The sequence below is a fragment of the Helianthus annuus genome, chromosome 6 (genome assembly GCF_002127325.2).
Source record: "Helianthus annuus cultivar XRQ/B chromosome 6, HanXRQr2.0-SUNRISE, whole genome shotgun sequence".
In the NCBI taxonomy this organism is placed as follows: domain Eukaryota; kingdom Viridiplantae; phylum Streptophyta; class Magnoliopsida; order Asterales; family Asteraceae; genus Helianthus; species Helianthus annuus.
Window position 1 is genome coordinate 21,916,113 of NC_035438.2, and position 9,918 is coordinate 21,926,030.

General features: G+C 46.0%; 1 non-coding gene across 1 annotated transcript; it reads right to left on the bottom strand.

Moving 5' to 3' along the window:
- Positions 1-9,277: 9,277 nt before the first annotated feature.
- Positions 9,278-9,383, bottom strand: LOC118479993. The gene has a single exon (XR_004861634.1). It is a non-coding gene; the product is annotated as a small nucleolar RNA R71 (small nucleolar RNA).
- Between the last annotated feature and the right edge of the window lie 535 nt (positions 9,384-9,918).

Sequence of the window (9,918 nt, forward strand, 5' to 3'; positions counted from 1 at the left end):
GGGTTGGAACATGCCTATGTGGTGTCACTTGTTTATTCAAACCCTTACCGGGGCTGCTCGCGCCTGGTTTGACAGCCTTCCACCAGGGAAGATTAAATCATGGGTAGATTTCAAGACACAGTTTTTGAGCTACTTCAGCCACCAACGACGCTACCAGCGCGACACAGCTGAAGTAGAAGACATCTGGCGAAGAGATGGCGAAGGTCTGGAAGAGTTTATCACCCGATTTAACAAAGAATGTTTGGAGATAGGCGGCGTAAGCGAACAACTGATGCGTTGTCACTTCAAGAAAGCCATTCGCTGTGATAGTCTCATCAGAACTATCACGGGCAAAGACGGAATGCTGAAAGAATGGGATAAACTCATGGAAGCCGCAAAAATCGTTGCGCAAACAGAGGAGTCTCTCGCTGGGAACAAGAATCATTATTCTGAAGATCGATTCTCCAGAGGGAACACGCGCGACAACAACAAGCGCAGCAAATACAAGGGCAGCGATTGGAAGTCTGGGAGGTCAAGAGGCCACGATGAAAGGCCGCGCTATAGAGAAGACGCGCGTGAAACAGTCGACAGAATCGGTTACAGGAAAGCAGTCAAAGATGATAATCGTGATAAGCACTGGACCCCGCTCATCAAAACGCCAAAAGAGGTGTTAATGACGGAAAACCATGATTTCAAGGCTTCCAGGCCTATGACAAACAAGAAGGGGCAGGACCCCAACTTGTACTGTGACTTCCATAAAGACTCAGGGCACCTGACCGATGACTGCTATAGTCTGCGCCAAGAAATTGAGAAAGCGCTAAAGAGCGGAAAGCTAAGTCACTTGGTGAAGAACGTGCGCAAAGAAACTCGTCAACTCCATCGCCATGATGAGGGAAATCACAAGAAAGTCCGACGCTTAGAAACCCATATGGTCAACGGACCAAGGTACAGTGCAAAAGAGAAAGGCAAGCGCCCCTACGAGCCTTCATGGCAAGAGCAACAGGTCATTTTCCCGGTAGTGCGCGGCGGCCCTCGCGCCACTCGACCCGTCGTCATTACCGACATTATCGGCCACTATGAAACGGAGTATGTGTTCATTGATCCAGGAAGCACATCTGACATCATCTATGAACAATGTTTTAACCAATTTGATGAAGATGACAAAGCGAGACTCGAGCCAGTCGATTATCCGTTGTCCGGATTTTGCAACGAGATGGTTTTCCCACTTGGCCAAATCAGCTTCCCCGTCACGCTCTCTGACGGGAAGCATTCAAGAACAATGAACGTGAATTTCATGGTGATGCCCGTCAAATCGAGGCATGATGTGCTGATTGGGAGAGAAACCCAAGGCGAGCTGAACATGGTGACTTCCACTCCCCACTCAGCGATAGGGTTCCCAACCAAGACGGGAGTGGCAATCATCTATGCCAAGAAGGAAGTAATGTCAACCGAAGAATTGCGCCCAACAAAAGCGGCGAAAGTCTCAACAACTGAGCCAGAAAAGTGGGTGTTAAACCGTAAATACCCAGAGCAAACAGTGACAATTAGCCACGCCATTTCGTCAGATATCAGAACGCATTTAAAACAACTACTGTTCAGAAATATGGATATCTTTGCCTGGACCCCGGCAGACATGACCGGTGTCCCGCGCAACATAACCGAGCATTGCCTAAACACCTACCCCTCTGTTGAACCAAAGGTCCAAAGAAGACGCAGCTTAGGGGTAGACAAAATAAAGGCAATGAATGAACAAGTATGCGAGCTGCTCAAAGCTGGAATTTTGCGAGAAGTACGTTATCAGAGTTGGGTAGCGAACCCGGTAATGGTGGAAAAATCAAATGGTGGATGGCGAATGTGCGTGGATTATACTGATCTCAACAAGGCATGCCCTAAAGATTGCTATTCTTTGCCTGAGATCGGCAAAAAGATAAACTCTCTCGCGCCATACAGATGGAAATGTTTCCTGGATTGCTACAAGGGATATCATCAAGTTCAAATGAAGCTCGAGGATGAAGATAAGACAACTTTCCGTACTGATCTTGGGATTTTCTGCTATACAAAGATGCCATTCGGCCTCAAAAACGCTGGTGCCACATACCAGCGCTTGATGGATAAGACCTTTGCGGGAGATATCGGGAAGCATATCGAAGTTTACATCGATGATCTAGTGGTCAAAAGTCCCGAAGAGGACCAAATGTTGAAAGACATCGAAAAGACGTTCAATTCTTTGCGCAGTGTAAATATGAAGTTGAATCCAGCCAAGTGTTCGTTTGGCATGGAAGAAGGAAAGTTTTTGGGCTTCATAGTCACAAACGGCGGCTTTAAAGTAAATCCGGAAAAAGTACAGGCAATAGAGCGAATGCCATCGCCACGAACAATCAAAGAGATGCAACGGTTGGCCGGCCGCCTGGCCGCGCTTAACCGCTTTCTATCAAATCACACTGCGAAGTCGTACCCTTTTATTAGTACTCTACGCAACTGTGTGAAGAAACAAGAGTTCAAATGGACCCCCGAGGCAGAGAAAGCTTTTCAGCAAATGAAAGAATGTTTGATTGAGCTCCCCACCCTGACTGCACCGTTTGAGAAAGAGCCGCTCATACTGTACTTATCTTCTTCGGATAAGGCAGTAGGGTCGGTATTACTGGTGGAAAGAAATGGAGTCCAAACTCCAATTTATTACGTCAGCAGGGTACTCACCGACCTGGAAACAAGGTATTCCACGATGGAAAAATTGGTACTTGCGCTGCTACACGCCTCCCGAAGGCTGCGCAGATATTTTACAGGGCATGTGATCACCGTGCTTACTAACTTCCACATCGGCACGATATTGCAAAAACCAGAAACATCCGGGAGATTAGCAAAATGGGCCATCGAGTTGGGGGGCCACAACATTTTGTACAGGCCGCGCCCAGCCATCAAGGGCCAAGTCCTAGCTGACTTCATCACAGAAATCCCAATTGATAAAATCAAAGAATGTGAGCTAGTGGAAACTCCCGAAAAAGACGTGACAAATGAGACTTGGATGCTTTATACTGATGGGGCCTCAAATGAGGACGACGCGGGAGCCAGATTGCGCCTTGTGAGCCCCGAAAACCATGAATTCACTTACGCCATCAAGTTGGATTTTAAAAACACCAACAACGAGGTGGAATACGAAGCATTTCTGGCAGGCTTACGACTCGCCATCAAAATGGGAGCTAAAAATTTATGAGCACACGTTGGTTCACTCCTGATAGCCAGCCAAGTTAACGGTATATACGATGCAAAGGGCGAGGTTATGGCCCTATATCTAGAGCAGGTGAAAGAGTTGCTTCAACAGTTCTAGTCTCACAAGGTAATCCACATCAACCGCTCTGAAAACAAACCAGCGGATGCGTTGAGCAAGCTTGCTTCAACCTCCTTTCAACATCTTGCTAAAGATGTAAGAATCGAAATACTCAAGAATCCATCAGTCCTGCTACGACAAGTCAACGTGATCGAAGTAGGGCAACCGTCCTGGATGACCCCTATAATTCAATATTTGCTAGAGGGGATACTCCCTGAGAACAAGGCAGAGGCGAGAAAAATTCAGAACAAGGCCCTGCATTACGAAATGAATGATGGTATTCTATATCGAAAATCCTTCTTGGGACCATTGCTGCGCTGTGTGGACCCCCAAGATGCGAATTACCTAATCAGGGAGATCCACGAAGGGATATGCGACATCCATGCAGGTCCACGCATGGTTGTCGCAAAGATTATGAACGCCGGATATTACTGGCCAGGGATGCATGTTGATGCCCTGAAGGAGCTGCGCAAGTGCGATTCCTGTCAGCGACACTCTCCAAAAACCCTGCGCCCCAAAAACGATCTTATCCCTGTATCCACTGCTTGGCCTTTTCAGCAGTGGGGCATTGACATGGTGGGACCCTTCCCAGAGGCTCCTGGCGCCGTCAAATTTATAATAGTGGCCGTCGATTACTTCACGAAGTGGGTGGAGGCCAAAGCTCTCGCTTCAATTACAGCTATGATGGTGCGCAAGTTCATTTGGGAACACATCATCTGCAGATTCGGCCTACCACTCAAGATTGTAACCGACAACGGTACCAACTTTGCGTCTGAAGACCTCCAGAAGTGGATGAAAGAAATGAAAATCGAACACACTTTCTCCTCCGTTGCACATCCTCAAGGCAATGGGCAGGTGGAAAGCGTGAACAAGAGTATCGTCGATGGGATAAAGGCCCGACTGGGCACAAAGCAAAGAGGCTGGGTGGATGAGCTCCCGAGTATCTTGTGGGCTCACCGAACCATGCCAAAGACAAGTACCGGCGAAACCCCTTTTAGCCTAGTCTATGGCTCAGAAGCGGTTATCCCGGCGGAAGTTGGTCTGCCCTCCCCGCGCTTGACAGCAGTCAACGCAATCGACAACGAGGCAGAGCGACGTCTTGACTTGGATTTGCTAGAAGAAAGGTGCGAAATCGCGCGAATTAGAGAAGCCAAGTACAAAACACAACTGGAAAGGTACTACAATGCAAGAGTCCGCATCTGTACCTTCACTCGAGGAGAATACGTCTTCCGAGACAACGAAGCGTCAAATGCTGAACGCCCAGGGAAACTAGCACCCAAATGGGAAGGCCCATACTTGGTTCACGAAGTGCTGGGCAAAGGGGCTTACAAGTTACGCACCCTAGATGGTCACATCATACCGCGAACGTGGAATGCGCAACAACTGCGCAAATGCTATATGTAATTATTTTCGGCCTTACGCCTTTTACTTTCCTATGTTGGCTACGCGCCCTTTACAATTAATGTATGTTGGCCTAAGCGCCTGTTTCCAAGTCAATGAAAGCATACGACATGTTTTCCATTACTTCTTTCGTTACAAATGCATGTTAAACTTCTGATTAGCACGAAAACACTCAGGTAACTTACAAGCTCTCAAACGGGAACGCCCCCCAGGTCCTCCACGAACAGAGCGCGAGACCGGGCAATTGAACTCACTTGGGAGACACTTCCATTTATTCGAGCTAACTTAACCAAAGTTTCTAACAACAGTGCAATAATTGTAACGGGAAAGAACAAATAACATTCATTCAGTCTAAAACAAGCGCGACCGCGCATAAGTTTACATTTAAAACAAACAAAATATTACAAGGCAGAAAGCCTGTCGACAAAGCCTATTCAAATACATCATTCCCACTACCATCACGCTGATCGCCTTCAGCACCGTCATCACCATCGTTTCCACCGTCATCATCGTCGTCTCCACCATCATCACCAGCCGGCTCCTCTTCATCTGACAGTTCAACGGTTACCGGTGGGTCGAGAATGGCCTTGAGGCGCAGACACCAGTCGTCATGCTCTAGAGCCTTCGCGACTAAGTCCATCACAGGCAGTGATAGGTTATCATAAGCATTTTCAGCACGTGTCAACTCGGCACTAGCCTGGTTAGTCACCGAGCAATGACTCACGTCAAACTCCTGTCCAAACACTTCCTCAACATGTTGCGCACATTCCAGATACCCTCCCCGATGACCAACTACGCGCGCGACATCTGTCAAAGCAGCAACAGCGCGATCTAGCTCTCCAGCATTAAGGATAGAGTTGGCAACCTACAACGTAAAATGTGCATTAAAAACAACTCCTAACACAAAACTTCCAAAGGACAAAAGAATAGCATACCAGCACTACTCCACGGTTCCGCATCCACTCGGCCTCAGAGACAAGCGTATCAACGATGCCTTGGGCTTCAGAATAGTTAGTCTGCGCTACATTGAGGGCGGCAGTACTAACATCACGCGCTTCCTCAGCAGTAGTAGCCTTAAATTTCTCCGCCGCAAGGTCGATCTCCAAGGATTCGCATTTATCAACCTGATCATTCAGGCGGCGTTTCAGTTCAGCGATTTCGACATCCTTGGCCCGCAGATCCTTGTCTTTGTTTGACAGCTGCAACTTCATATCAGCCAACTCAACCTAAAAAGCGACAAAGGACTTAGGCTATTTTGCAAATAGAGCACAGAAGGAAAGGGAGTAAGTTTTACAAACCTCAATCTGCTCCTTAGCAGCCTGTGCAGCTTGCGCATCCTCAACCTTTGCAGTAAGCTCAACAACCTTGGCTTCAAGATCGACAATCTTGTTACGAGCCGCGAACGCGCGTTCGTTGTCCTTCTCACATATGCGCTTGAACTCGGCTTTCTCCTTAGCCAGCTGCTGCTCAGCAGCTTGAAGTTTGTTTTTCAGGCCCTCACGCCCCCATTCCTCCGCCTTCTTGTCAGCATCGAACTTTGCCTTCTCTTCATCAAAAGAGGCTTTTGACTTCTCAAACTCGCTAATACGCTTCAACATTCGCTCGCGGTAGCTCTCCCAATCCGCTCGCTCCCTAACCATCGTTCGCCACTCACGAACTATTTGATGATTAGCAGTGCGCGTGTTGGCCTCCCCGATCACATAAGTGCGATATAGCCCTTCATGAGTCTTTGCCCTCTGCCGATTAACCTCACCAGGAGTAAAGGAATTTAGGAACCAATCACGGCAAGGCCCGAACTCTTGAAAGGTATCCCTTTTCTTCAAACCCCAGGGAGCTTGGTGAGGGGCATTACCACGCTCCTCTTCAGTATAACTTTTATAATAGATATCACTGACGGGTGGTCCGTAGGACAACCCTTAAAAGGTCTAAATATATGCACATTCCATGTTTTATTCGGTTAATTGTTTGAACTTGGTAACCACTTTATGCTTAATGATGTAGGTGTTAAAGTACTCAAGATGAGGGATTTATGAAGATTAGAAGGATGGCGGAAGTTGGCGAAATCGAGAAGTGAAGAAATGGCAAATTGATGAAGAAACAAGGAGTAGAAAGCCACTCAGCACCGTAACCTACGGCTCCCAGCCGTAGGTTACGGCTCCCATCCAATGCCAAAAGTGATCACCGTAAGACAGGGGCTGGTTAACGTAAAGGAACACTGATTGCCGTAAGCTACGGTACCTGGCGTAGCTTACGGCGATATGCTGATGGCTTGGGACTTGCTGACTGCCGTAAGCTACGGCTGGAGCCGTAGCTTACGGCTCCGACTGATCCTATCTTGTAACCTTCGCATTTATTGGCCATTTTAAGGAGATTTATGATGCCTAATCATGCAATTTCGGTTACTACTTGGCTAGAACGAGTTGGGAGGTATATGAAGAGCACTTGGAAGCTAAGAAACACATCTTGGAACTATCTTTTCACTAAATTCTTGTTTAGTTTTTGTTGGTGAACAATATTTTCCATTTCTTGCATTATGTTAGTTAAAGCCATGAGTGGCTAGATATTTGGGTGATTATCTTGTGTTGAAGGTTTGAGTAAGACTATGTGTTTTCATTTCATATTTCTAGAATAACAATTGCTTTTTATTTGAATTGATTGTTATGGTGTATGATTGATTGTTAGTAACTTGTTGATTCTTATGTTGAACTAATTAGAAACCATACGTTCTTGGTGCCGTTGGCAATCGGGATATCATAGGTATAGTTAGGTTTGGGTAAGGGTTGATTGATCATCGGGTGATAACCTCACGTTCTCGGAATCTGAGTACTTAGTCCCCTTTCATCACTGCAATTGATTATACATGAACTATGTCTATGTAGTTCTTTCTAGTGAAATATTAACACAGACGTCGAACCAAACCAGAAACTCAAGATAGTCATTTGTCTCTCAATTGTTTACAATCCAAATTTTCATTTTGCAAATTAGTTAATTAATCTTAGTTTATTAAACCAATCAAATCAAACCAACTCTTGAATTTTATTTTTCTTGCAATTAGTTTAATTTAGTTAACTTAGAGAAGCACTTCAAATAGCACATTTTCCACAAACTCCCTGTGTTCGATACCCACTTGCCACTATTTACATAGTTGTTCTTGGGATTAAATTTGCGTGACCACGACATCACGTCAAATTTTGGCGCCGTTGCCGGGGAGTAGTGCGCAACGTGTGTTATTTTTGTGCTTGTTTTGAGTTTGTTATTTTTCTGGTTTACGCTGGGTGTGTTAGTGTGCAGGTATTGACAGGTGCATGCGTACTAGAAGCTCTCACAAGCTATCACCATTGGCGTTTGATCCGGAAATCGAGCGAACTTTGCGAGCAAACAGAATTTTGCTAAGAGAAAATACAATCAGCAGTTCACCAACAACACCAATTACACCGATCACACCACTTCGATACATGGATCCACCACCACCACCACCCACTACGGGTGAATCCACTTCATCATTTATACCAACATCCACCCAACCTTCACCAAATACCACTATTCCACCAAATACTACCGAACCCACCATAATCCAAAATGTTACATCAACCAACACCACACAACCCATTACTACCCAAGAAGAACCGACTATTACCTTTAGTCCTTCTACCACTATACCACCATTATCCCATTTCTTTCCAGGTGCGGGTCCATCATATGCAAGCCATACCATAGCACCAGGTTCAACCATTGTCCATGCTATGTCATTTCGACCATCCAACCAGTCGGGTTACCAATATTCGACTCTTCCATTTGGGCAATCATCGGGAATTCAAGGAGATGGGTACGATGAAGGTTATGAGGAATTTGAAGGTTATGATGAAGATGGGTATGCTATTGGGGGTGATGGAGAGCAAGGGGAGTACGGTTATATGCAAGGCCAAGTGCAAGTTATTCCAAATGTTGGTGGGGTGCAACAACAACAACTCATACCACAACATATTAGGCCAAGGCCACAAGGGCCGCAATTGCAACGTCCGGTTCCTTTGCAACAAGTTCGACCACAACATGTGCAACCGCCATTCCAAAGGCCAGTTCAACACCCACCGGTGCCACAACCACAATTTCAACAACCAATTGCACCACAAGGGCCTATGCAAAGACCAATGGGTCAAGTTCGTCCACGAGGTCGGTTTGGTGTACCAAGGAGGCATCTTAGAGAAAATGCGAGGGGTATTGAAGCGCATTTTAGGCCGGTGATTACTCACAATCCTTCACCGGTGGTTATTCCTCATAACAACCAAGGGAGAACTTTTGAAGTAAGAACCAATTCTTTACAAAGTTTGCCGAAATACAAGGGGCTAGCAACGGAGGAGCCTTATTTCCATTTGGAGGCATATGACTCAATTTGCAATACTTTTGGGAGTCAAGGTTTTTCGGCCGATGATATCAAGTTGGTATTATTTCAATTTTCTTTGGAGGACAAGGCAAAGAAGTGGTTCTACACTTTGCCTTCGGCATCTATTTATACTTGGGCGGAAATGCAACAAATTTTCCTAGACGAGTTTTATACCGCCCAAAAGACCAATGATGCTAGGAAGGGGTTGAGGAGTTTCCAACAACAACAAGGCGAAATGTTCCATGAAGCCTTCGAGCGCTTTAATATGATGATCAAAAATTGTCCTCATCATGGGATTGAACTTTGGGAGTTGATGAATGCCTTCCACGAGGGGTTGTGTGCCGAGGATGCACGTGATCTAATGTCCATCACAAATGGGACTTTTGGCACAAATTATGAAGATGAGGATTGGGAGTTCTTGGAACAAATGGCCATTACTTCAAAGAGGAAAGCCCAAGCATCAAGGAGAGCACGACCGGCTGTCACGAGATCGCAAGTTCATGCAGTTAACGATGGTAATGTTCAAACTACTAATCAAATTTATGATGTTTGTACTATTTGCAATGAAATAGGTCATGCGGCTGAAAATTGCCAAGGAGGTGATGGGCAATATGAAGAGGTTCATGCTGTGCAAGGTCAAGGAGGGGGTGGTAGAAACTATAATATGAACTCTAACACTTACCACCCCGGGTTGAGAAATCACCCAAACTTTCGGTATGGGAACCCGTCAAATCAAGCTAACCCGAATTTCCAAGGAAACCAAGGATTTCAAAGGCAATATCAAACGGGTCAAAGCTCTTCGGGTGGAAACGAAGTGATGGAGATGTTGAAA